We start from the raw sequence: 27975 nt of genomic DNA, 5'->3' as shown, positions 1-27975 counted from the left end.
CCAGATGTTTCAACGGGAATTAACAGAACAGGGTAATTTATTGAGTGTTCCATCCCATATAATCCAGTCCCAGTTTCTGGCAGTCAGAGGTTTAAGGATACCCACAGCATGGGGTTGCGTCCCTGACCATCTTGGCTGATAGCGATTGATAGACCTATCTTCTATGAACTTATCTAATTCTTTTTTTAACCAAGTTATGCTTTTGGTCTTCACAGTATCCCCTGGCAATGAGTTCCAAAGTTTGTGCATTGTGTGAAAAAGTTCTTCCTTATCTTTGTTTTAAACCTGCTGCCTATTAATTTAATTCCTTAATATTTACTGTAATTACATTAACCATGATGAGCTCATTTAATATTAATGCAGCTTTCTTAAAAATTTCCCCTGAAATTAACTAACTAGACAGGTCTTTTAAAGAGCTATCAGTACCAGTATTTTCCTTTGATAAAACAAGTCTGTCAGTAGTAACTGTTCTCTACAAAGTGGATCCAGACTGCTGGCACTTAACATTGAAAAGGTTGCAGAGCAGTTTTTAAACTAAGAGCTGTGGGAAAGCTGATTGCTGCAGAGGAGCACAGGGATCAGACAGAGACTTCTCTTAGAGGAGAGTCTACTGATAGAGATTCTCTAGGTTTTAGTCAGGAGGAGAGGATGGAAGAGGATAATGTAAGGGCCAGATCAGACGAGAAACATTCACATAAAAAAGAATGACACATAAGAAAAGGGCTGACAAATAGTGACAGGTTTTTAAAATGCTTGTACACAAATGCTAGAAGTCTAAATAATAAGATGGGTGAACTAGAGTGCCTTGTGATAAAGGAGGATATTGATATAATAGACATCACAGAAACCTGGTGGAGTGAGGACAATCAATGGGACACAATCATTCCAGGGTACAAAATATATCAGGACGACAGAACAGGTCGTGCAGGGCATGGGGGGCGGGGGGAAAGGAGGGGGGAAGTGGAACTATATGTGAAAGAAAATGGAGAATCAAATGAAGTAAAAATCTTAAATGACTCCACAAGTTCCATAGACTCTCTATGGATAGTAATTCCATGCTCCAATAAGAATGTAACAGTAGGGATCTATTATCGACCACCTGACGTGGACAGTGATAGTGACTATGAAATGCTAAGGGAGATTAGAGAGGCTATCAAAATAAAGAACTCAATAATAGTGTGGAATTTCAATTATCCCCATATTGTCTGGGTACATGTCACCTCAGGAACTAAATGCAGAGACAAAATTTCTCGATACTTTAAATGACTGCTTCTTGGAGCAGCTGATACAGGAACCCACAAGGGCAGAGACAACTCTCGATTTAGTCCTGAGTGGAGCGCAGGAGCTGGTCCAAGAGGTAAGTATAACAGGACCGCTTGGAAATAGTGGCCATAATATAATCACATTTAACATTCCTGTGGTGGGAAGAACACTTCAGCAGCCCAACACTGTGGCATTTAATTTTGGAAAGGGGAACTATGCAAATGAGGAGGTTAAACAGAAATTAAAAGATACAGTGACTAGAGTGAAATCCCTGCAAGCTGCATGGACACTTTTTAAAGACACCATAATAGAGGCCCAACTTCAATGTATACCCTAAATTAAAAAACACAGTAAAGGAACTAAAAAAGAGCCATCATGGCTTAACGAACATGTAAAAGAAGCAGTGAGAGATAAAGACACCTTTTAAAAAGTGGAATCAAATCCTAGTGAGGTAAATAGAAAGGAGCCTAAACACTGCCAAATTAAGAGTAAAAATGTAATAAGAAAAGCCAAAATGGAGTTTGAAGAACAGTTAGCCAAAAACTCCAAAGGTAATAACAAAATGTTTAAGTACATCAGAAGCAGGAAGCCTGCTAAACAACCAGTGGGGCCCCTGGATGATTGAGATAAAAAAGGAGCACTTTAAAGACGATAAAGTCATTGTGGAGAAACTAAATGAATTCTTTGCTTCAGTCTTCACGGCTAAGGATGTTAGGGAGATTCCCAAATCTGAGCCATCCTTTGTAGGTGACAAATCTGAGGAATTGTCACAGATTGAAGTGTCACTAGAGGAGGTTTTGGAATTAATTGGTAAATTTAACAGTAACAAGTGTGGACCAGATGACATTCACCCAGGAGTTCTGAAAGAACTCAAATGTGAAATTGCAGAACTATTAACTGGGGTTTGTAACCTGTCTTTTAAATCAGCTTCTGTACCCAATGGCTGGAAGATAGCTAATGTAACGCCAATATTTAAAAAGGGCTCTAGAGGTGATCCCAGCAATTACAGACCGGTAAGTCTAACATCAGTACTGGGCAAATTAGTTGAAACAATAGTAAAGAATAAAATTGTCAGACACATAGAAGAACATAAATTGTTGGGCAAAAGTCAACATGGTTTCTGTAAAAGGAAATCGTGTCTTACTAATCTATTAGAGTTCTTTGAAGGGGTCAACAAACATGTGGACAAGGGGGATCCGGTGGACTTAGTGTACTTAGATTTCCAGAAAGCCTTTGACAAGGTCCCTCACCAAAGATTTTTAAGTAAATTAAGTTGTCATGGGATAAGTGGGAAATCTTTTCATGGATTGAGAACTGGTTAAAAGACAGGAAACATGGTACGCCCACATCTTGAATACTGCGTACAGATGTGGTCTCCTTATCTTGAAAAAGATATACTGGCATTAGAAAAGGTTCAGCGAGGGGCAACTAAAATGATTAGGGGTTTGGAACGGGTCCCATATGAGGAGAGATTAAAGAGGCTAGGACTTTTCAGCTTGGAAAAGAGGAGACTAAGGGGAGATATGATAGAAGTATATAAAATCATGAGTGTTGTGGAGAAAGTGAATAAGGAAAAGTTATTTACTTGTTGTGATGTTGCACCCTATAATGCTTTATGGGAATATGACATAACTGGAATATGTTTTATGCTACATATGCCATGTAACATATCTCTTCAAAGGTTATGATCTTCTGAATATATTTATCGTATTTGTATGCATGTGTCATTTTTGTACTCGAAGTTATGAATATTGGCTGTATACTTGTTTAATTTTAAATAGCCTCAGGGAAGCAGTTGGTCAGCTTCCTGAGAAGAGACTATTCTCAGTAAGTGCCCAATCAAGAAGCCCTTAAGCCAACAGTGAACTTGGAGACGCCAGTCCACATCTGAGCTTTCCCAGGAATGTGGCTTGGCTGGTAAGGAACTCAGTCATGCATGGACATGTGACTTGCATGTGACTCTAAAACTCCATCTTGGAGCTGGACTTTGCATGGGGGGGAGGGGGTCTCCACCCACAAGAGAAAGTCTATTTAAGGCCCTAGGAGACCCCTCCATTTTGTCTTCAGCTGACTCAAGTGATAGCCTCTCCACCCCAAAGGATATCTGAAAGAAACTGGAACAAAGGACAGTAACTACAAGGGGGGTGAGTGATTGCTGGACCCATACTAGAAGGAGACTAGTCTGTAAAAGGAAACTTACTGGAATACCTCTGAGGGTGAGGTTGTATCTGTATTCAGTTTTCTTACTGTATTAGGCAGTAGAATAGACTTGTATGTTTTATTCATTTTGCTTGGTAATTCACTTTGTTCTGTCTGTTACTACTTGGAACCACTTAAATCCTACTTTCTGTATTTAATAAATTCACTTTTTACTTATTATTTAATCCAGAGTATGTATTAATACCTGGGGGGAGGGGCGGCAAACAGCTGTGCATATCTCACTATTAGTGTAATAGAGGGTGAACAATTTGAGTTTACCCTGCATAAGCTTTATACAGGGTAAAACAGATTTATTTGGGGTTTGGACCCCATTGGGAGTTGGGCATCTGGTTGTTAGAGACAAGAACACTTCTTAAGCTGGTTTCAGTTAAGCCTGCAATTTGTGGGACGTGGTTCAGACCTGGGTCTGTGTTTGTAGCTGGCAAGCGTGTATAGCACAACCAGGCAGGGTTCTGGAGTCCCAGATTGGCAGGGAAAGCAGGGGCAGAAGTAGTCTTGGCACATTGGTTGGCAGCCCCAAAGGGGTTTCTGTGATCCAACCCGTCACAGTTGTTCCCATAATATAAGAACTAGGGGCAACCAAATGAAATTAATGGGCAGTATGTTTAAAAGAAATAAAAGAAAGTTCTTCTTCACACAGCGCACAGTCAACCTGTGGAATTCCTTGCCTGAGGAGGTTGTGTGTGTGTTCATTCACTAAGAAAGGGACTGCTTACAAGAAAACAAAAGGTCCCACTAATGAAAGTGTTAATAATGCACCATTGATTAATAAGGTTTAAATGATAGGCCATTAGCTGGAGTTACTACAGTACCTCTCAATACAGAATGTGCTTCATGTTTTAAAGAAAACCATTGCAACTTACAGAGTGATCTGATACCTGGTTTATCATAGGTAGCAGTTTTGTTTAGCTATAATTTTGTGGATTATCTGTATTGTATGTTTGTGATCAGTGCTTCATAATCTATATCTTAATGCATAACCACTAAGGCCCAGATCTTGCAACTGGCATGGTGAAGTTGCACCCCCCCTTTTGAAATCAGTGGGATTCTGTGTGGGCACAGGTATCTGACCAAACAGACATTTGTAGGATCAGGGCCTAATGTAGTATGTGTTTGACTGCAGTATTTATGACTATCTTGCAGAAATATTTACGTATCTGAGCATTCAGTAGGTACAGCATGCTTTGCTGTGTTATACCTGCATTTAAACTCTTTCCTTCCATCCCTATTTTTATTGAACCAATTTTTTTCACTTTTGTAAGATTCCACGGCATCAATAAAGAACAATTCCTAAGTGCAGGTCTACTCTTAAAACGCTGCAGTGGTGATGTGCAGATAGATCCAACCCCTGTCTGTCCCCTCATGCCTCTACGTGTTCTTGGTGCACACTGGTGCAGCTGCGCTGCTGTAGCGCTTCAGTGAAAATGCTATTACGCCGATGGGGTCTATAACTGCACTGCTCAGGGGGTGTGGACTTTTCACATCCCTGAGTAACATAGTTATACCAGTGTACGTTTGTAGTGTAGCCCTGGACTAAGTTTGCCTTCAAACACGAAATGTGTCAGTCTAATTGCTTCCTCTTTTTGTTTGTCCTTTGCTACATTTAAAGCTAATGTTGTAATTGTATGTGGTGTGGGGACTGAATCTGGCACTATTGATTGTTCATCTGTTCACAGTATTTCAAGTGAGGACTTTAAAATTTGATCTAGTTTTCATTATAAAAACACAACAGATGCCCATTAGCAACAAGTGCCATTGCTATACAAAGTAGGGATTTTTTTTAATGTCATTGCAGCCTTTTGATTTTGAAATCATTTTACCATTTTAATTTTTTTTCCAAACTATTTGAAACACTTAATATTCAGTGTTATCTCTGGATGGTCAGTGCAGTGGTTCCCAACTTTTTGTCAGAACTCTCCTTGTAATAAAAGATTTGCAGATAGATCCAACTCCAGTCTGTCTTCTGATGCCTTGCATGTTCCTGGTTACTGTCTGCTCTTCTTTTTCTGTCCATAATCTCTCTGCTGGCCTTTTCTGTTTCTGTTCTTACCCTTCCCACCCTCCTGTTTTGTTTGTTCTCTTTTTCCTTCTTTTTTGCTCTTTTTATTGTTTTTTTATTTGTGTGGTGCCTGTTCCTCCCCATTCTGTCACTCACTAAATGCTCATTTGTGAGATGCAATGGCTTCATGGTTCCATGGCTGAGTGGAGTACCATGAAAACAGAAAAAAGAAGCCTCATGCCAGTGGACTGATGTCCTAGTCTGTACAAGTGAACTCCTCTCACAGCTGACTGCATTAATGGACAGCACGGATTCATGGTTGCAAGGGAGCCACTTTCATAATGTTTACATTGGGAAGAATAGTACATCATGCTGCTTTTCCTGGCCTGTGTCCCCCCTGGATCAATCTGGCAACCTCCAGATTTGGAAACACTGGTCATTGGAAGATTGATTATGCCATAATTGGACAGCTGTACATGCAAGAGAGTTAACAAATATTATTCTAAAGTAGGCAGTCTGCCCTAAGCTGATCAGCTGTAAATATATTCAGAAACATCCACTTTGTATTTAAATTCTTTCTCTTTCTTCCTGCGTATTCTTTCTTTTACAGATTCACATCTACCTGAGAGCAGGTATGGGCTTGGGTTTGTACCGTCAACAAATCCAAAATATTCTTGAGGCCCAAAAAGTATGTTTTAAATAAATACAATTAATAATTAAAAATTAATAATTAAGAAAAACCCTACACTTCTGTGTATATAAGTTTATCAGGTAATGATCTACTACTACAATTAGCTGCTGATTTCTGTATAGGTACTAAGTAATAAGGAAGTTGGCCTGTAATAATAGGAATACAGAAATTATTTGAGGGTTTTGTGGTTTTTCTACAAAGCCCCAAAACAGAAAAGCACTACTAATCTTCGCAAAGGGCCAATGTTCCTGAGACTTGTCAAACAAGTGCTAGAGCAGACTGACTAAAATTGTGACTAAGCATATCAACACTGGTGTTTACACCAATTAACTTTCTTGTTCAGATACTGTGGGGATGAGCACAGCTTAAACACCTACATAAACTGATAGAGTTCTATTGTAAAGCTGTGTATTTATGCAGTCCCTTAATCCAATTTCTATTCTGGTTTTGCTACTTGTTGGCTGCCTCTTGGAATCAATTACTTCTTGCTCAAAAATCATCATAGATTGACTAATTCAATAGTTCTCATTTAATCTATGATGGCATAAAAAAAATCAAATAAGATTACCTGTTCTATTTTCAAGATTTTAAAACAGTAAAGCCTAGATTTTGTGATAATTTTAAATGATTTTATACCAGTGTAATTAATTCCCGTGACTGTAGTGAAGTTGCTTCTGATTTGCTCAGTCTCCAGATGGCAAAGCATGGTTCATTAAAACCCAGAAATCTTCTACTCACAATGACTCTTGCAGATCATGAGTAGTGTTGGTACAAGGAATCCAGTCAGGCTGTTGAGAGCATACAAGACTAATTTCTAGCAGGTTGTCTTAATTCCATATTTAAAAATTTAAAAACTAAGAACATCAGTGGTTAGAAATGAATGTAGGCAGAGGGATTTCATCCAGTGATACTTTATTAAAAGTTGTACTGTACTTCACCATCTCAAAAACTTTGTTATTTTAGGAGCTTCTGCTCATAACGCCAAGTATTAAAACCATCTGTTTCAAAGGAAAGCTGTTTTACTGTCAGTGTCTTGTCCATGAAGATGAATAGATAACCAGGTTAAGCTTCCGAAAAAATGAAGTGACTTGCAAATAAAATAATTTTCTTTGTCATCTATTGGGACACTGAATTTCTGCTTTTTTGTATAAATGATTCACACAGTATTAGCATGTGCTGAAGCAAACTGGTACCAGAAGGGCTAGTAACTTCCAGGTCTCTCTACCTGGTGTGATTAGAATTCTTTTCATGCTTGGCATGTTTATAATAGAATTGCTACTCTGAGATAAAATAATGAACAGAAGGCAACTCACTTAACAGAAAAGACTGAAGAAACAATGTATTATATAAGCCTGTTCTGTAAGTGGTTTAGTATGATACTCTTGTAAACATCAAATTACTAGGATTACTTTGTGCATTTTTCTTCATGGGGCTTAGAAAGCTCCACAGATAAAACTCTTAAGGCCTGGGTTCTTTTCAGTATAGGTTAAATAATCTCTAGTGTAGAGATTATTACAATTTCTCCATGCTTTTTATCCGGTTTTCCTTTTAGTACAAAAGCTACTTTGTATATATGGACAGAGGCATGGTTTCTGGTTAAATACAGGGTTTTATCTCAATGAAGAGATTGCTGATGCTATAGATCTTGAATTCCAAGTTTAGTGGTTTAAAATATGGAGTTAGGGCTATGGAATTCATTCTAATGCATAGCATATAAATTGCTGTCCATAAATATCCAATGGTTTAATCATTTCTGAATGTTTAGGTCAATAATTGTTTTTAAAATTTTCTTTCCTAGAGGTTTTTTAATGCATTTTTTGGGTGTTCTCTGATTCCTAGTTTGATAAGCCAAATTCAGACCTCTACCCAAAACTATGTCCACAAGCCTCCAAGGTACATTAATCCTAATGCTTTGTCCAAAGCTTGCTGCTGTGTTGCTAAGGAACCCTTTTCATTAAGTTACTGAGTTACCTTGGTGAAGTAATGGCTTCTCTGTGCTGTTGCACACTATGGAGACTCTATTATTCATTGCTGTGGAGGAGGCATCACGAAGGTTTCATTGAAAGCTTCATTGAGCTTCACACACACCTTTCAAGAGAACCCAGGCTGCTAAATCAAACCTGAACTGATTTATAGTCTCGCGTCTCAAACATGTAAAACGCGAAGTGTGAAATTCACCCCTGTGGTTAGGAGCAGCATAAGGCCAGTGCAGTACATAAGTCCCGTTAAAGCTTCAGGGGGTCCTCTTCAGAGGAGTGCATTTCACCCTACCTATGTTAAACTTGGCTTGTTTCACATACCTTCATTTTGAGGTTGGTTCAAACATGAAAACTGTGACACGAACCCTCCTGTCGGTTGAAACTGTCGGCAGAAATCTCTACATATGGCAAGTGCTGAGCCTTGCTCAGCTCTTGGTAATTGGACCAGTTCTTCACATCAATACACGGAGAATTTGCTTTTGATTCAAGTCAGAGCCAGAATATATGATTCCATACTTGCAAGGTGCTGAGTGCCCGCTGTGACCTGCTGGGGACTCTCAACTCTGTCAAATGGCAATTGAGAGTGCTCAGCGCCTTGCAGAATGAGGCCAATTTGTAAATATTTATTTATAATATAAGTGGGACAGGATGTAATTGCTTTAATCTGCAGCAAGCGAGGTTTAGATATTAAGAAAAACTTTCTAAAAATATAAGGATAATGAAGCACTGGAATAGACTTCCAATGGAGGGTGTGGAATCCCTGTTATTGGAGGTTAAGAACAAGTTAGACAAACACCTGTTAGGAATGATCTATATTTACTTGGTCCTGCCTCAGTGAAGAGGGCTGGATTAGATGATCTCTCAGGTTCCCTTCCAGCCCTGTATAGCTACAGTTCTTTATTCTAGATCCACAGGCTCAATTAGTATGCTGGCTAGTGTGCAAAAAATTACTTGGCTACTCAGGTTGTCCACTAGGAAATTGGATATTCCTTTGTAAGAGAAGGGCAATGATACAGTTTAATATACACAGCAGAAAAACATGAAAGAAGTCAAGTGCTAGCATATTGTGATTTTTTTTTTCTTAAGCGTGTGAATCTTATAATTTGCTGTCTCTTTCTTTAGACCTTTTTTTCCTTCCCCTTTAAAGCATGATAAAGGATGGGGTGGTTAGATCTAGTGTTCTGGCTGAATTCCAATATATATTCAGCCTACATAAATTTTCTCCTGCAGTTTCAATTAGTTTATGGTACTTTTCTTCTCTTTCTGCCCTAGAATGTCATTGTCTTGCTGTGTGTTGTTAAACAGTTGCTGCATTTCACCAAAGGGAGAGCTTCATTTCAGTGATAGACGGAAGAATTGTGATAGTGATCTGTCCGTCTAAATCACATAAAATTTGTGGTGGCAGTATCCATAGGATACATTACATCTGACTGCCTCACCTGCTCTCTGCCCGCTAATCCATCTCTCCTGGGATTCTAACATTCCAAGCTTCTGAGAAGCTGCAGAGAACCGCGATTTTGAAAATAAAATAAAATGAAAATTTCAACAAAAATGTTTCTTTTCACCCAAATATTTATTTGACAGTGTCCCCGTACACTGTTTAGGGTGTAGGATATGCAGTATTATGTCCTGGACTAGTGCCAGGTTTAAGGTCTAATGCCTAGTCACCTTTTAGGGCCAGAAATGGCACTTAACCCTATCAGAGTCTCTATTTATCCAGTGGGACATACAGTACTCTTCAGTAAGGTTTGATTAAAGTTCCAAAGTTTCTGTGGAAATAATTTTGTTATACTGTAGGTTTAAAAAAATACCCTAAAACCCACATTTGGAGGAAAGCCTTTTAGACAGAATTTTATATTATGTCCTTTTAAACAGAAGAATATGTATTTAGATTTAGACTGGGTGGTGTTTTATTACAGTGAGAATTTAGAATTTTTCTATAAGCTTTTCAAAAAATAATTAAAAAAAAAAAAAAGAGCTCTCCTAATTCCTATGAAGTTATGTTGATGCTTCCACTGTGTATGGTGGAGAGAAGAGGAACAACACTGCCTGCCAACCTACAAGTCCAAAAATCACAGGACAGGAGGGAGGAGCAAGATTGGCTTGAAATCATGATGGGCTCTTTTTTTTAAACCCCTCATGCTGTTTTTGGTCGGTTTGGTGATTTCTGAACTTCTGAGGTGGAATCACCCCCTTCTGTGAGTGAGTGTTTCAGGAAATTCCTCTTTCAATGCACAAATAATACACACATGAGCACACACACGTTGGGGGACCTCCTCCCTTTTAGTTGTGTTTGAAAGGTGGGACATCTTCCCCTCCCCTCCCCCACCCCCCCGAATTCCTCCCTCCCCTAAAAAAACCCACACCATCCCTTCCCCAGGCAATGATCCCCAGTGTCCGGCCCTCTGCATCACTTCCCTCCAACAGCCCCCTACCTTGTTCTTTTTATTTCCGCTGGGCACAGCCCCTACCCATTTCCCACCCCTTTTACAGCCCCCTGCTCAGCTCCTTTATCTCTCCCTCCTGGGATTACGGCCTGCTCAGATCCTCACCCCACCCCAGCTCAGCTCCTCCTGTCCCCAGAACACTGTCTCTGACTCCTGTCCATGTCTCCACCACCACCCCTAAATACTGCCTCTCCGCAGCTCCAAATCACTTCTTCCTCACCTCCAGCCCCAGCCCCTGCCCATTTCTGGGAGAGTGCAAGCAGGCTGCAGCTGACTCCCTGTAGGGTTGATAGGCAAGTGGGGAGAGGCCATTTTCCTAGGATCCCCTTCTCCCTGCCCCACTTAGTGGTGGATAGAGGGAGATGATGGGTACGAGCCAGTTCCCTGCTTTCCACTTGCCTCATGGGTGGCTGTCTTTATCCCCAGCAGGAAAAGCTGGGGCAAGATGCAGCAAGCAGAGCAGCGCCTTCTGCGGCCTCTAGCTCAAAGCTGTCTGCTCAGTCTCCCAGCAGCAGTTTGTGGCAGCTACAGCCATTATGCAGGCAGGAATCCCAAACTGCCAGGAACTTTTCACGAGATTGCGAGAGGTCAATAGCCATGTTGCAAAAAAATTAGTATTCAAGACAGTATTAGGAGAGTTGGCAGCCCTGGTTGCTGTGCAGGCCAACCACGAGGCTGAGGGAGGCTGCCTGCTCCCCCTGCTTCCTGCATCAGCTTCTCCCAGCCCAAGTTTAGAGTGTGCCTAAGGCAGAGAGAGGGACAAAAAAGTCAGAATGTGGACACTAGCCCCTTGCCTGTTTAGCATAGCATCTATAGTGATGACACCAGTTAAATAAGTTATAGGCAGAGGTGGTAGCACCGCCTCTAGTTAAGGCAGCCTAACACTTTCCATTATGAAACTATTTTCACTTGCTTATAACTTTGCCAAACTTCAGCTGTTCAAGATGAAATTTCCTATGCCGGATGTCTGTCTCTGGCTGCCCCCCCCCTTTTTTTTTTTTGGTGGCGTTTCAGCAAAAAATGGTTCAGTTGTTTCTGAGAGAGATTAGGGGGAAATGTTGTTTTGCTCATGTTAAAAAACAAACAAAAAAAGCAATTTCCATCACTTCACTGAGATGCTCTGCTCCAAAGACTGGTGGCCCTAGAGACTTGAAATTTGGCGGGAGGATTGCCCTTCCGTCAAGGAAGTCTTTTGCTGTGGATGTGAAAAATACTTCAAATTTGGCCAAGTTATAAAGCCTTTGAAAATTCTCAATTTGCGCATACTCAGGGACTAGTTAGTATTTAGCAGCTAAATTCTCCAAAGATTCCATTTGCATTGGGCGTGCTCCAGCCCAGGGATGCAGGGGCTGAGCAAGACTTTCCCTGCAATTCCTGCTTCTAAGTTGTTGTGCGCTGGAACTAGGCCTGGGCACTGGAACTGAGAGCGGGCACGCTGCCTTGCCTGTGCCTTCCTTGTCTCTCCTGTTGGTGCTCAGACAAAATGGAGGAGGAAACAGCAGGACTGGAATGCAGAGGGGATAAGAGTCAGACTCTAAAGGTTGTAGGGATTGGAGGGGGTGGATTGAGAAAGGAGCCTGGGTGCACAATTTTGCAAGCAAAACATTTTTTAATGTAGTGGGGTTTTTTTTTTAATCTAGTATGAATTTCCTGGGACTGTGAACATCCTAACTGCATTTAAAATCCTGAGACAGTTCTGATGGAAGTGGGACAATTGGCAAGTACATCTAATGTGAACTAGGCCTCCCTATCAAGGTTAATAGCTATAAATATAAAAATTAGCAATAGTTGAAAGTGTACATGGGGGTAAGTAAAGGGAAATGGTTCAACTGGTAGCCTGAAGGCTTACTGGCCCATCATATCACATTCTTTGTGTGCTAACGAGACATTTCAACTTCTTGTAGCGAGAGCTGATTTCATATTCCCAAATCAGTTAGAAATTCTGTAAAGGCAGAAGCAATGTCTTTACAAATATAATGGGGGAGGAGGGGAAGAGAATTGATTAACATGGTAGAGTTTTCTACTGTAACATGAAAAGAGCCCAGAAGTGAAAGACCATTATATGAACCGTTCCTATTTCATTGCCTTGGCTGTGAGCTAGCTAATAACAATCGGTGACAGGAGCGTAATTAGGGGAGGCTGACAATTGTGTTGCAGTCTTTGGGACAAAGGAATGCTACCCTGGGCACGATAGGGAGGAGTCAGAGTTTATGTATATTTCCAGCTCTTACAACATTGTCAACTTTTTTTGAGAGCCTCGGACTCCCTGTGAAAGCTGAAACTTGCTGTTGCTCTGGTTGCCGGTGATTAAAAACAAAATCTTGCAAAAATAATTCTTAATGGGGCATAGCCTTGTCTAATGCATTTGTAATTCACTGGCCTTTCTATCTGAAGGCATTTAAATACTGCGTTGGTGGGACCAGATAAGTGTGTAGACAGACAGTTTTGTAGTTCTGTCCGAGGATTAAGTTATTGAGCATGCGCTTAAATGTAATTCTTAAGTATTTCCCATCAGTTTTTCAACTTTTTAATAATTTTTAGATCTAAACATAGTGCTGAGCAGAGAGACGACGCTTTCTCAAAAGCTGTTGTACTTACTGAATTCTAAGTTTCAGACAAAGACCTTTTTGTTCTAGAGACCTATCCCCATGGGTTGCTAGAAACCTAGAGAAGGGCTTGCAGTGTCTGGTTCTCCTTGCTGTGGACTAATAGGAATGCTGATATTTGCTGAGTGGATGGCTGTACTTACTGTCCAAACAGATCTGTGTTTGCCAACTCTGAACATATTGCAGGCTCTGTGAGGCACTCCATCATGGCTTGAATAGGTCCTCTTGTGTTCAGACTTTCTGACTTGAGAAATATTTCTTTCAGCCTTCACTGATCTATCCATAATCGCACCAAACTGTTAGTGACCAAATAAGAACCAAAGATGACATTCTCAAAGGAGTAGATAGAAAGGGGAAGAAGTAAAAAGAAGGAACTATTGCAATGTCTTGATTTTACTGTTTGTTGCTAGTTTTTGATAAATTAAACTTGGTTCTTGCAAAGAGAATGGGATGTATTGCAATTTCTCCCTGAGCAAAAATTGTAGGTGTAAGAATTAATACACAATTCATTTGATTTGCAAAATGTATTCTTTCTGTGTCCCTAACAGATGGGACCAGACATTCATTCTAGCAGAATTAATTTTCTTTTACAAATTCAGTTAATAGAGGCTGAGGTATGATGGGTTTATACATGTAGTCCTTTTGTCTTCTGAGACTTAGGTTCTAAATACGATATTGTTATGGTATTACTCCTTGTCAACACGGATCCGTATGCAAAACTACTACAGTGGTGCCCTGCTTCTACAATAGGATTTGTGTGGCCAGGTCTTTGAACCCAGTGACTTCAGTGGCCTCTATGCGAGCCTAACTTATCCTTTCCATAAATCAGTGCAATGCGTGTTAGGAGCGAGGTGTGTTTGGAGAGCTGGATAGGGAAGCTTTCATAAAGTCTGCATCACCTGATCGTGTTAGTTGCTCACTTTCAACAATACTAAAATTTCCTTCTACACTGAAAAAAGAAATGTTCCTGCTCTGTAATTAAAAAATGTAATCTTAATAAGCACTTGGTTCCTTTCAGAGTATGGCTCATCAATTTCCATTTTCGAAGCACTTTGCAATCAATTATTAATTAATTCTCACAGCTGAATGAAGTATCCTGTTTTGCCGATGGTGAAACTAAAGCACAGAGTTACAGAAGGCCAAAGAGGAAATCTTTTAAAACTGGGATCAAAATTGGTCTCAGGTTTGTGTTCTGTACCACTGGTCCATAACTCTCCCCACATAAAAGGAGATAAACAAGGAAGCACTTTTTATTAAGCGTTTGTTGAAAAAAGTCACTGCTTTAACAACTCTATTGTTTCTATAGTTACAGCTGATTCTGAAGAGATTATTGTCATAAAGTGTAGTCAGTTGTTTATGGCAAGAAGAATTAAAGAGGAAAAACAGAACCACAACTAAGTGGCGAGACAGTAAAAACATTAAATTTGCACATGCCTTTCACTTTCCTTGCAAGACCCAACATTAATTATATAATCTAGTGTGCCTTCTGAATACACAAATTTATAGGCACTTCACAGTAAGTTATAAATTGTAGCTGGAAGTTAATTTTCTGAGGTCCTTGTGGTATACTGCACAATTAAATACTGGCAAATTACTTGAGTATAGCACACACTTCTATAAAATACCTGTAAATGAGCTTGGTTTCTGCATTCACTGCAGTATTACTTGACTACAAAATACCCATAAAATAGTTAAGTTTCTGAACATGATACACTTTTTTTTCTAGTGGAGGAAGAGATGATTTGCATAATAGCATAGATTCTTCATGGTATGGTGAAACTACACACATTCCAAAGACTGAAGTTATTCGAACAGGTCTGGTTATAACTTGTTTCTTTGGCTCAATATGATAGACAGCTTGAAACTAGTGTTCATTCTGCTGCTTTTGAGAACCATGGTTCAATTTTCTTGAAGTTCTACAAGTGGGATCAGGAATGAGAGACCAATGGAGAAGCTGCAGATATTAGTTCTTGACATGGTAAAGGGGTTCTTTGTTGGACTTTGACCCTTGCATCATTTAAAATTGGGACAGAAAATAGAATTTACGGGACCAGTTGAAGGAGTTTTAAAAATATTTTTCCCTTCACCATTAAATTGACAAGCTGTAAATCAAGTTATTTTTACTCTCTAGAAGTAGATGAGTGATGGAAAAGCAATGCTTTATATAATAACAAAATGTACTTATGAAAATTCAGCCTCTCAGCCTGACTCCTGAATCTGAATTTTTGTAAACAAGCAGAAAAATCTAAATGTAATTAACATAGCTGATTCTTACTAAAAGAACAAAGATGCATGACTTAATATGTGATTAAGTGGTTAGAACAAAGGCTGGATCTCCTGGTTTCTGCTGTTGACTTTGTGATGTGACCTTAGGTAAAAATACTTAATGTGAGTTTATCCATTGTTAAAGTGGGTCTAATAATACTAACTCATATCAATAAAATGCTTTCTCCACCCCAGGGTTCTATAAAAGATATGGGGAAATAAAAACAAGGGATGGGAAAAATTTTAAAATTAGAACTAAAGAAATAAAAACAAACACACTGAGAGAGCACTTTTTTATGGATCAGCTGGTGCATCTATTTTGTCTTGTCTGTGTTTGCCATTTAGACTGTGAGCGTCCCAGGACAGGGCTCTTTATTTCTTGTCTTAGTACATCATTCATGAATACTTAGAAATATTTTTATCCTGGGGTAGTGGTGTTGAGAGAATTGATGCAGGTAAAGTACTTCATGTCCGTTAGGTTGAAGATAACTTTTCCTTATTTCCACAGTTTGTTATTTCATGTCTTGTTTATTATTTTGTATTTTCCTACATCAAAAAAAAATTGTTGCAACCAACACAGAATTATTCTGTATTAGACCTAGCCTTAACAGACAAAGAACTGATTACGAGCTAAAAATTAATGGTACCTTAGATACAAGTAATTGATTTGATCACACTTGTAATGTGCAAATAGAATAAAGTCCAAAATGCACACATACACACTTGGTCTTTTAAAATGGCCAGTTTCGCAAAGCTGAAAAAATTATGAGCCAAATCAGCTGTGAGGAAGAATTTAATCAGAAAAATGTGAATGATAATTGGGAATTGCTTAAGAACATAAAAAAACACAATTGAGGAAGAAAGGTTGACGTATGTGTGGGGTTTGTTTTTTTTAAAGGTCATGGTTTAGAGGGGAAGTGAAGGTTATTATAACAAGTTTGTGTATGTGTGTGTGTGTAAATAAAAACAAATGGGAGAAAGGGGAAGTTGATGATGATGAATATCAATCAGAGGCTAGGAATTGTAGAAAATTGATAAGAGAAGCAAAGGGACACAAGGATCAGTACAGTTAAAGACTAAAAGAAGGAATTTTTAAAGTATATTAGGACCAAAAAGAATCCTGACAATGGTATTGATTTATTATTGGATAGAAATGGTAGAATTATCAATAATAATACAGAAAAGGCAGAAGTGTTCAATAAATATTTCTGCTTTGTATTTGAGGAAAAAACAAATGATGTAGCCTCATCATATAACACTCTTTCCATTCCACTAGTATCTCAGGAGGATGTTAAACAGCAGCTACTAAAGTTAGACATTTTAAAATCAGCAGGTTCAGATAACTTTAATCCAAGAAGTATAAAAGAGCTGGCTGAGGCGCTTGCTAGACTGTCACTGATTTTTCAGTAAGTCTTGAAACAGTGGAGAAGTTCCAGAAGAATGGAAGAAAGCTAATGTTATGCCAATATTTTAAAAGGGTAAATGGGATGACCTAGGTAATTGTAGGCCTGTCAGGCTGACATTCATCCCAGGCAAGATAATGGAATACAGATAATCAAGAGCTAAAGGAGGGTAATATAATAAATGTCAGTCACCATGGGTTTATGGAAAATAGATTCTGTCAAACTAACTTGGCATTTTTTACAAGATTTCAAGTTTGGGTGATAAAGATAATGGTGTTGATGTAATATACGTAGATTTCTGTGTTTGGCTCGGTACTGCAAAACATTTTTATTAAAAACCTAGAACAGTATACAATTAACATGGCAACATTAAATGGATTAAAAACTGGCCAAGTGACCAGTCTCAAAATGTAATTGCAAATAAGGAATGGTCACTGAGCAGCTGTTTCCAGGGGGTCCCTCAGGGGACTGTTCTTGGCTCTTTGCTATTTAACATTTTTGTCAATGACCTGGAAGGAAACATAAAACAAAATCATCACTGATAAAGTTTACAGATGATAAAAAGTGCTAAATAATGAAGAGAGCAGGTCTCTAATACAGAGTGATCTGTATCACTTGATAAACTGGCCAACAATGTGTGTTTGTATCTATCTAAAACCAAAGAATTTGGGCCTTATTTATGAGGTGGGGGACTCTATCCTGGGAAGCTGTGACTGAAAAAGATTTGGGGGCTGTGGGAGATAATCAGCTGAACATGAGCTTCCTGTGTGACACTGTGGCCAAAACAGCTAATGTGATTCTTGAATGCATAAAGAAGGGAGTCTCGAGTAGGGGTAGAGAGGTTGTTATACCTCTGTATTTCACACTCGTGTGCCCTCTGCTGAAATACTGTGTCCACAGTTCAAGAAGGACATTGATAAATTGGAAAGGGTTCAGAGAAGAGTCACAAGAGTGATTAAAAGTTTAGAAAACCTGCTTATAGTGGTAGACTCGAGGAGCGCAGTCTTTTTAGTTTAATAAAGAGAACGTTAAGTGGTGACTTGAGCACAGTCTATAAGTACCTCTGTGGGGAACAAATATTTAATAATGGGCTATTCAGCCGTTCAGAGAAAGGTATAACATTATCCCATGGCTGGAAGTTGAAGCTCGACAATTCACACTGGAAATAAGACGTACATTTTTAAGTGAGAGTAATTAACTATTGGAACAATTTGCCAAGGACTGGGCTGTCAAGGAGCTGTGAAACCAGGAACCAGGGCTTCCAGGCTCTTGATTGCTAATGTCCTGGGAGCCTGAAAGCCCAGGTTTGTTGGCAGCCTGCCATCATGTTCTTGCAGAATGTTACAATTTCAAGCTATTGGTATTTTCTGAAAATTTTCATTTGGTTTGAAACTGCATCATCCTTTTATTTGCAGGAAAATGAAATCAAATCATTTCTTTTCTGTGGAGACCAGTATGTACAGAGTATTCTAATCTTTATTATGTTCATGCATTTAACATGCACTTGTAGCTTCCATTCTTCTGAGAATGTGTTGTATTTTCCCCACAATCATCTAGGCTCATAGTGCAGTCCCTAAAACACAACAATCTCTGGACGTATGTCTGATTGTGCATTGTATGACAGACAAATTTCCACTTAGAGCCTAAACCTGAGAACTGCCAAGCACCTGCCACTTCTATTAATTTAATGATTGCAGGTTCCCAGCACCTGAAAAGATCAGACCCATAATCCATAAACACTGTACTGCAGCCAATAATCTTCTAGCAAAAGACATCCTCAGTTTTAAATGTATCAGTCATGCTCCTTCATCTGCCAGAGGGGGTCACTTTAGCAACCCAGTGCAGTTTCTCCCAGCCAGGAGCCTGGTATACTGTCTCTGCAACTCTCCTTGCCCAATGCGAAAGCAAGAGAGTGGGATGGAAGTTGGAACCGTGGTATTTACCCTGCATGACAATACAGAGTAATGGCACCCTGCAGGTCTCAAAACTTTCACCATCATAGAGAATTGCACTGTTAATTTTTTTCACTTGTCCTGTGAACTTCTTAGCATCTGATACCTTGGTTATCTGTAACTCCTGCAAATGTGGAATTGAACTGAAAGTAGAGACTGTGTTCCCAACTTTAGAAGCCTAAATTAGATGAAAAATCCAGTTTGTGCTCAAATGGGTATTTAGGCCTCCAAATATACATTTAACATACATAGACAATATAAATGTATACCTCCGTGCTGATTTGAATTTTCAAATGGGGAGTTTCATCATCCATCTTAGAATCCCAAGTTTTAAAACTGGACTGACCATATATTCATGTATGCTGATCTCAACTCCCTATCAAATAATACAATTCAAGACAATCACCTATATTTTTGTATACATTTCCGTAGGGTGTTTTGAATTTATCCCTTTAAGTAGGCTAATCACACTTTTGCCCTAACTTTATTAAAAAAAAAAAAAGTGTAGGTCATTTGTGCTTGCTTACACTATGAAACGGAGGAATTCCCAGAACTGAGATGTTTTCACTTAAATAATATATTGCAAGATAGTGACCATGTCTTTTGATTTCAAACACAAAGGACTGCAGCAAACAGCAGAGTCAGTATCATACAATAGTACAGAGAATGTATTGATACTAGACCTGAAATTGTTAATTATGTCAGGTTTGTAGATTCAAGTTTTGCCATTAGTTAGTAACTCATAATTGTGTATATGGCAAAAAAAAGTTCTTTAAAACATGGTACAAAATAAGCTTTTCTTTATTCTGAAATACTATGTTTTGGAAAATATAATTTTGCTAATAGGATCTGTACCGAGTTAATATAATTCAGATGTACTCGGAATGCACAATGACAAGCCATGTTTTCTGAAAAGTCTTTATAACTCTTTGCTTTGAGCGAGTATGGAAGGTTATAGGACTTATTGAGGCCCTCCAAGAAATAAGAAAGTGTGATATGCTGGTTAGAGCACAGAATTGAAAATCATAATATTTTGGTTCTAATCTTGGCTCTTCCACTTGTATGACTGAGGGCAAATCTTCTTCAATTTCGTCTTCTCTAAAAGAGGAATAATGCTACTGACCTAACTCAGGAGAGGTTTTATTGGGATTTTTGGATGTTATGCAAGTGCAAAGTGTTATTTATTATTAATCTTTTCCCTAGTAAATAACTTTGATATAAACACATTTTATTGTTTTCTGGTAGCTCCTAGACATCCTGGATTCAGTACTGGACTTAAAGATTTATGCACTTCTGGTTCTCAGAGGCTAGAATAAAATGTCATTGGGGCTTCCCGTCTCAGCAGAAAAGTGTCAGCCCTCATTTCTCCTCTGCACTTTATAACAACTGATATGAGGAAGCCTTGAAATGTTCTGAATTATTTAAAAGGACAAACCTGCCAGCTGCTGGAGAAGTGTGCATTGCTCATAGAGAACATCAGTAGGGCTGAAAGATGGGAGGCTCATGGAGGTGGAAATTCTAGTGGGGTAGGGTAGAATGAAAGGGAGTGTGGAAATGCTTAGTCCTCTCCTGAGACCCCCACTTCCATAACTGAAGTATGAGAGTTTGTGCCTGCAGTACACATTTTTCTATTATCACTGGATGAAGTTATCTTCTAAAGATTGGCTGATTTTCTCCTCTCACCATAGTGGTTCATCAGTGGAGGAGAATTAAATAAATTAAGTAATATGGCACAACTTATAACCTTATGCGTTTATAACCTCACAATTTATAGCCTTTCTTAAATACCTTGAGTCATAAAAAAGAAGTGTGAATACTGTTGCCACACACATTGACACTCACCATTGTGTTCCTTCCGGTCTCTGCGTGAGTAACCTGCCTCCCAAGTCTGGAGTGTGTAACCTTGTTATTAGGGAGGACGAGCCAAGGGTAGGCTCAAAGAGTGGGGACAAAAGGGACACAGCCATCACTTCAGTGGTTTGAGCATTGGCCTGCTAAACCAAGGGTTGTGAGTTCAATCCTTGAGGGGGCCATTTAGGGATCTGGGGCAAAAATCTGTTTGGGGATTGGTCCTGCTTTCAGCAGGGGGTTGGACTAGATGACCTCCTGAGGTCCCTTTCAACCCTGATATTCTATGGAACTTGAGATCTCTGCTTTTGAAGCTGCTGCATTAAGTATTCAGTGATACTAGGAGTGCACACATAATGCAAACAAAGGCAAGAAGCTAACATATTTGTGTGTGCTTTTCAGTAAGCTTTCTTAATATGCATCTCAAACACTTAAATAAGTTACTGAGCATCTATGAAATCTTAAATTTCTAGTTGAAAGATTATGCTAAAAGTGAAGACTTGAGCAGAAAAGAGCTAATGAGATGCAATTCTTGTAAACTTCAAGTAGAATTAACATATGGTAAAATCTGATCTTTTTTTTTTAGTCTTTCTAATTCAATAAAATGCCTGACCTTAGTTGCAATTGGCATCACTGTCTAGTGTAGCGCTATATTTTCTTTGTTTAATAGCTTGTATACTGATGTTCACACACCACAAAAAGTTACTGTTGGATTTGTAATTTACACAACCATGTACAGTAGAAGTAGCAGAGTCACAAGCCCTGGAGTTCTTCATGGGGACAGAACTTCATCATTACTCAAGCAATAAGAGCTATTACGTAAGCAGGGCTTTCTTCAGAACTAGTGATGGAATTTCTGAGTCACCCAGTCTTGATTGTTTTCATTTATTTTAGTTGTGACTGGAAGGACTGATGTGCTGAGTTGTATGACCCAATGTATTGTTTTAGTCACTGTTGTGTAAGATGCTATTAATAAAATGTGCAGCAAGCTGTGAGAACCTTGGAATTGTGGTTTGGTCTAGAGACCTCATTCTTCAAGCCTTACTTTTGCAGCATAACTAAATTATATTGTCTGGGAGCATAAAGTGGTGAAATCTCATTTTATGGGTAAGTTAATGATGAGGTAAGGGAGGTGTCATTTGATTTGTAAAAATTCTACAGAATCATAATTTCAATGTTGTCACCCTCGATGCCCTGGCAGGGAATACTTGCTGCTCCTACTCCGTGGCACCCAGCTCCAAGTTCTCTATCTGGTGGAAATTTTGATAATACAGCGTCATCGGAAATGGGCTGAGTTGGGTATCATTTGAAAGCCCTTTCTCCCACAAACACGATGGTACCAAACATGACAAACCAAGAACAGTTATGTAGTTATATATTCGAGAAAATAAAAATTAATTTTTTTAATGGCACTTTAACACAGGGATTCATTGCCTACATTAAAAAAATCCCACATCGACCTTTAGTAATCCTAGGAAAGTTAGCCTTGGCATGAAGAACTGGAAACATTTATTCATCAAAGTCATTGTCAGTGTTGTCTCTGTCTAGGGATAGAATGTTGTCCCACTGATCCTCGTCCACGCTGCATTTGCATATCTCCATACAGCACAGGCTGCTAGCCAAACATTTGCAGGATGGTGAGCATCTCTGGTCTTTGCCCTGGAGCATTTGATTAGCTGAAGGATTGATTCAGAAGTGCATGGTATTTCACACACAACTGGTGTGATCAGCCTATCCTCCAAAATCCATCCATACTTGACAGGGGAGGATAGTTTTGGATGCACTTGATCATCCCAGAGCCATTCCATTGCTTGATAATTTTCCCTTTTGATTCAAGGTATAAATGTGCCCCTTGTTGGTGGCAGTTTTTCTCCATTTGTCTGCATCTTGGAAAACATCCGCCTGCATAGCTCTGCAAGTGTAATGTTGATATTCAAATGTTAAACTCAGCATATGAACGCCTCCAGTATATTTATGACCTCATCAGTGACTGTCTCAGCCGTTTCAAGCACCTTTAGAGCAAGGGTGTGTCTTTGGAGGCTGAATCATACACCTTCCAGTAACATAATTTGGTCTTTCCAACAGGTACTTGCAGTGGTAGATTACACACATGCCGCACAGTTGGTGTGTGTGTGTGTGTGTGTTGGAAACCTGCCTTTCACTCAAGCACTCATATGTGAGGCTTTGTGCTCCACATGCTTATTGCCATACTTGCTCATTCTGAAGTCTCTGTGACTGCTGATGCACCACTTAAAGAAGAATTACAGGGCATGCAATATTGTTTTTTCAGGTTTGGCATCAGCTATGGTCCCTGAAACTCCCACATACTGCAAAACAAAATGTTTTTCCATAAAAATTTGGCAGCTTCAACCAGTCTCTTCACATTACTGTTGAGATTGATGCTTTTTCCACTTTTGATAGCACTATGCCTTTTAGTTTTTAAGGATATGTGCTGTGATTCATTTCTGCAGATAGGATTGCTGAAAACTACATCCATATCCCACATTTCATCTTCAATTTAGCCTTTCTGCTAAGCATTTGTTCCTCTTCAGTCCCATTCAAAGTGCACATTTCTCTGTACTTAGCCTCTGCTTTGGCCATTGTCACCACTTTCCCATCCATTAGCGCCTCTGCTAGGCAATTAATGAACTCCAGCTGAACCTCATGGTTTGTAGTAGTAAAATCAGTATTTGTTTCTGTTGCTTTTACTTTTTGATCCAACATGTTACATGTCTTCTTGGTGTAGCACTGTGATACACAATGTAGTATGCACGGGTCTTGTTTGGGTCCATGCACCCATTTAACTTTACTTTCCATACAACATTCTTGTTCAGAATGACTGCTTGATACAGTTTCTCTCCTGTCTCACATGTTGAATTTGTGATCAATGCCTGCCTTTGGGCTTCCAGCTTACTACAGAAGAAGCAGGTGTTCTCAAAATGTATGCCAGGGGACCTAGTATAAGGCGAGTCTCACCCTCAGCTGGCACTTGTCCCAGCATCTTCAACTTTTTCCTGATGCTCAGTGTATTTCCTGTTCAGCCGTGTCAAATTCAGTTTGTGTGTGCACTGTTTATAGCATATAAAATGCCACAGAGCGTTGTTTTTAAACAGATCCTCTGCGATGGTATTTTCCAAAGATTTAGCTTCTAGTTGGTACTCTTCCTCTCCCCTTTCATGCCTAAAAATGATCAAGAGCAAAATAAAAACTAGAAGTTTATAATTAATGACGTTGGGATTATAGTTAACCATGTAATGCACGTTATGTAATGGTATGCATACAGTTTGTGGATGGATTTCCCTAATTTCTGGCTGGATACCAGCATCTTAACCAGTGCCTCATTACAACTCTTTAATAATAAAGCTGGTATTCAGTACCACCGAATTGCTTCTTTAATCAACATGAAGTACTCCTTCCATTTATAGTACTCTGTAGCATTAAAATAATTTATTAGGTATCCTATTCTGAGCATTAACTGATAACACAGTTTAAGTTTGTGAGGGCGCCGTGTTTGAATACTCGTATTAAAGTATAATTTAAAACCGTTGATTTTTTTAAAAAACATTTATTGACTATAGAGCTACATAATTGTTCCAGGTTTGCCATTATTTGGTACCATTGTGTTCGTGGGAGAAAGGGCTTTTGAATTATACCCAACTCAACCCATTTCTGATGACATATTAATAAAATTTCCTCCAACTGGTCAAGCAGTGAGTCCCCCCGACACTCCATAGAGGATGACACCCCATTGAAATTAGGATTCTGTAGATTTTTACAAATCAAATGACACCTCCCTCACCTTTCTATCATTAATTTATCCATGGAATTTCACATGCTCCCAGATTAATATACAATCTCCACCTTTGTGTGTGAGACAGAGGGAGGCAGGACTGTAGCTAATATTCACAATGATATCTAAAAACTTTATTGTGGGTTTTTCATATTTCATTCCCTTTCACTAAATTGGACTAATTTACCAGCCTTAGGGGGAAGAAAGGGAGGGAATCTCCTGTGAAATACTGTACTACTTCTCTGCTTTCTTCTAAGAAACATTTTTGAATGAAAATGGACCTTCTTTAATATGGTCCTATTAGTGAATGAGAAACCTTTTCTTCATAATATCTGTTTCTTTGATGCAAACAGCTCCCAGCAGTCCCTCACTAATGGCTGTGCAAACTCTTTGCTCCTTCCAGCGCAGCGATGAATTCGGCCTGAGAGTTTCACCTATTACCATTTTGACCTTTATTCAGTTAAAAATGCTAAATTGTCACTCAAAAATTTTAAAAAGATTTATTCAGTAAGTAGAATAACACTGCATTTCACAGCCTTTTAATAAAAATAATTTGGTGGGGAGAAATTTCATATCCATAATATTGCAGTAACAACTGTTTAAAACAAACTCCTCAGTCCACTCAAGGCTGTACTGTTAAGCCAGGTAACTGAATCCTTAAATCTTGACACTGAAGGTCAAGAACCAAGAAATGCAAATATTTAGTTAGGTTTTCAATTTACAGTTGTTACGATGAAGTCAAGAGCATTCCTTAAATATTCACAAAGAGAGGATGCATTCCTGCCCTCCCATTTGCTTTCTACAGATTCCAGACTTTTAGTCCTAGCTGACTTTCTGTTGTTTAGAGCGGTAACCCCTCTGGGAACGTCAGTGGTGGGGAGGCCCGTATCAGTGTGATTATTCCATGATAACTGCACCCGTGAAAACCTTGCCAAGCTGCGTGAATTATACAAACAAGTTCTCTTGAAAGGAAAGTATTTGTTTCCTCTTGGCTGAAAATGAGCAAGCCAAAGAAGTATAAACCCCTGAGTCGACACTGCTATTCTCATACAGTTTAAAAACATTGTCAATAACCAACATACTTCATGAAATATATCTAAACTGTATGTTGTGCTCCTAAAAATCCTTCAGCAATAAACATCTGAAAAATGATTTCCAGATTACAAGCTGTTATAGAAATCCTGTTTCTCTGGAGGATAAAGATTGTCGTATCTGTAGAACTGCTAGATGATAAATGTTTCAGAATAACAAATGAATTTTACAGTCAATATTTAATTCCTATACCAGCAGACAAGCGACTCCCCATATTCCAAGTGAGTGTTTACAATATTTTAGAAGTACTACCAGATTGAGATATTCAGGAGCCTCAGTTTTGAACTAAAAAAATCACAATGATAACTAGAAAAACATAATTTATTATATTTACGTTTTGTAAACAGTTAATTCTTTAATGTTCTCTTTCGGCATTTAGTCAAATTCTGTTGTTGCATCATGCTACACCATTAGATCAGCGGGGTTTGCATATCCAGGGCCATAGAAAAATGAGTCTGTATGTTTGGTATTTAAGTTTATTTTGTAGAATATAGTGATATCACAGTCTAGAAGCAAGATTTTAAATGCTGTTTGTTTTTAAAGGTATTAAAGTGGGAAGTGTAGTTCCAAACTAGACCATGGAGAAAGCTGTTCATTGAGGTTCCTGTGAGTACCAAATGGGAGCCACAATGAACACCGTTCCCCCAACGGTCCAATTTGGAAATACGAGAAGGAGTGAGATTCAGGGGCCAACAACGTTGTGGGGCGAGTGAGGAGGCCAACTGAGCTATTCCACATAACAAGGGGACTTTTTGTTGCAGAAGCAGGTAGACAGTGAGAAGCCAATCCAAAGGGGGCTAAGAGCAAACCAAGGTATAGAAGAGCCTTATATAAAAAGGAGAGCCTGACACAGCAGAAGGTAAAGAGGAACCATGAAAAGTTATTGCAAGTGACTGTTCTTATCTTATTGCAGTAAAGGTCTGGTCACCTCCAGTGTTTGTGTATATATAATCCTCCCGACCAGAGACGACCCATGCCTGCTGGTAGTGGGGGTGGAGGGGGAGGGGGCAGGAGAAGGCAGCTGGCTTCAGCGGTGTTACTGAGCATGCTCAGTACAACCAAGCAGCAAATGGGGGGATACGTGACCCTCCATTCCCCGCCCCCCCTGCTCCCTGGTCAGATATCAGTACATGAATGGAGTAGCAGATTTGGGCTCTGTGTTTAAGGTGTGATTTTTAAATGTGCTGCTTCAGTGTCTACATTTCTATATTATTGAAAAATTATAAGAAATGGGGGAGAAGATTCTTACAAAGACACAATGATTAAATTCATGAGTAGTAAAGGTAGCGAGCAATATCTTTGAAGTCATGACAACTGTGATTTCAGAACACTAGATTGCTTGTTTCACTTTTTTATCTTGGCTTTACATTTTTTCCAAATTATTCTGGGGTAAATTCAAGGCCTTAAAAAACAAACTCCCAGCCCTGACTTGCAAAATGTGCAGTGCTATTTTAAAATTTTGACTTGTTGTAAGGAATGGACATTGGCAGGCATTAAATATGTGCTTTCACCTCAGGGAAATTACCATTTACCATATTAACTACAATAGATCCTCATTTTCTACCTCCTAGCCAATGGTAATTATGTATTTTAGTGATGCCCTCTGTATATAAAAACCTGACCCCCAGTTCCTGACTGTCACTACTCAAGTCTGAAATTAGCATTTGTACATATGCACATTGAGGGAAAGGTTGCTGCTGGCATAATAATGAATGGACTAGCAAGATGAAGAGAAGGTAGAGGTGTGATGACTCTAAATTGTACTTTCAGGTTTAGATCATAACTCAGTTTTCCCAGAATGCAGATTATAGTGCACCGCTTCCTGGAATCAGGGCTGTATGGACAGTGACACACTATTTTCAGTGATCACTTCTTAATTTATTTGTGCTCACATAGTGCTTGTCACCTAAGGGTCTCAACATGTTGTACCAATGATGATGTGTAATATTCCTGTGAGGTAGGTAGATATTATTACCCATTTTATTGATGGGTAAACTGTGACCCAGAGAGATCAGATTCATTCAAGGCCCCACTGAGTTGGTGGTAAAGCCAGGAATAGAACCCATTAGTCCTAGCACCTCAGTTCTTTGCTCCAATTATTAATCATGCCCTTTCAGGGCCAGAAAGGTGTTGTCTTGCCAGTTGGCTTTAGTTTTAGTTGCATTGTTTAGCTATTCAATGCTTCTTGCTGTGAGTGGGTGAGTACCAAATAACCATTGTCGCCTAATTATCATCTAATGAAAATATGTGTCGAAATTATAAGTTTTTGTTTTGAAGTATCCTCGTGGTAGTGTCTCTGCTGCTGTCGTACACAACATCTGACTGTACAATCATGTTGGTGTTGCCATGGTAATGTAATAATTATATTATAAATAATAATTGGAGCATGTGTCTTGTTTTGTTAATATCACAAAAAATTG

General features: G+C 39.1%; 1 protein-coding gene across 13 annotated transcripts in view; it reads left to right on the top strand.

Annotated features, from left to right (window-relative positions):
• FNDC3B (fibronectin type III domain containing 3B) overlaps positions 1-27975 on the top strand; it is a 363980-nt gene that overhangs the window by 130390 nt on the left and 205615 nt on the right. Inside the window, exon 2 of one of the 13 annotated variants that reach the window (XM_039488532.1) lies at positions 26320-26414. The exons of 11 other annotated variants lie outside the window; for them this stretch is intronic. The gene's annotated coding sequence lies outside the window, so the exon portion shown is untranslated. Of the gene's footprint in view, positions 1-15000; positions 15021-26319; positions 26415-27975 lie in introns of those variants that run through there. One more of the 13 variants, XM_039488537.1, reaches the window with a different exon arrangement.

The sequence above is a fragment of the Mauremys reevesii genome, linkage group 9, assembly GCF_016161935.1.
Source record: "Mauremys reevesii isolate NIE-2019 linkage group 9, ASM1616193v1, whole genome shotgun sequence".
NCBI lineage: Eukaryota > Metazoa > Chordata > Testudines > Geoemydidae > Mauremys > Mauremys reevesii.
The sequence above is the reverse complement of the archived record's forward strand: the minus strand, read 5'-3'. Positions and strand labels throughout refer to the sequence as shown.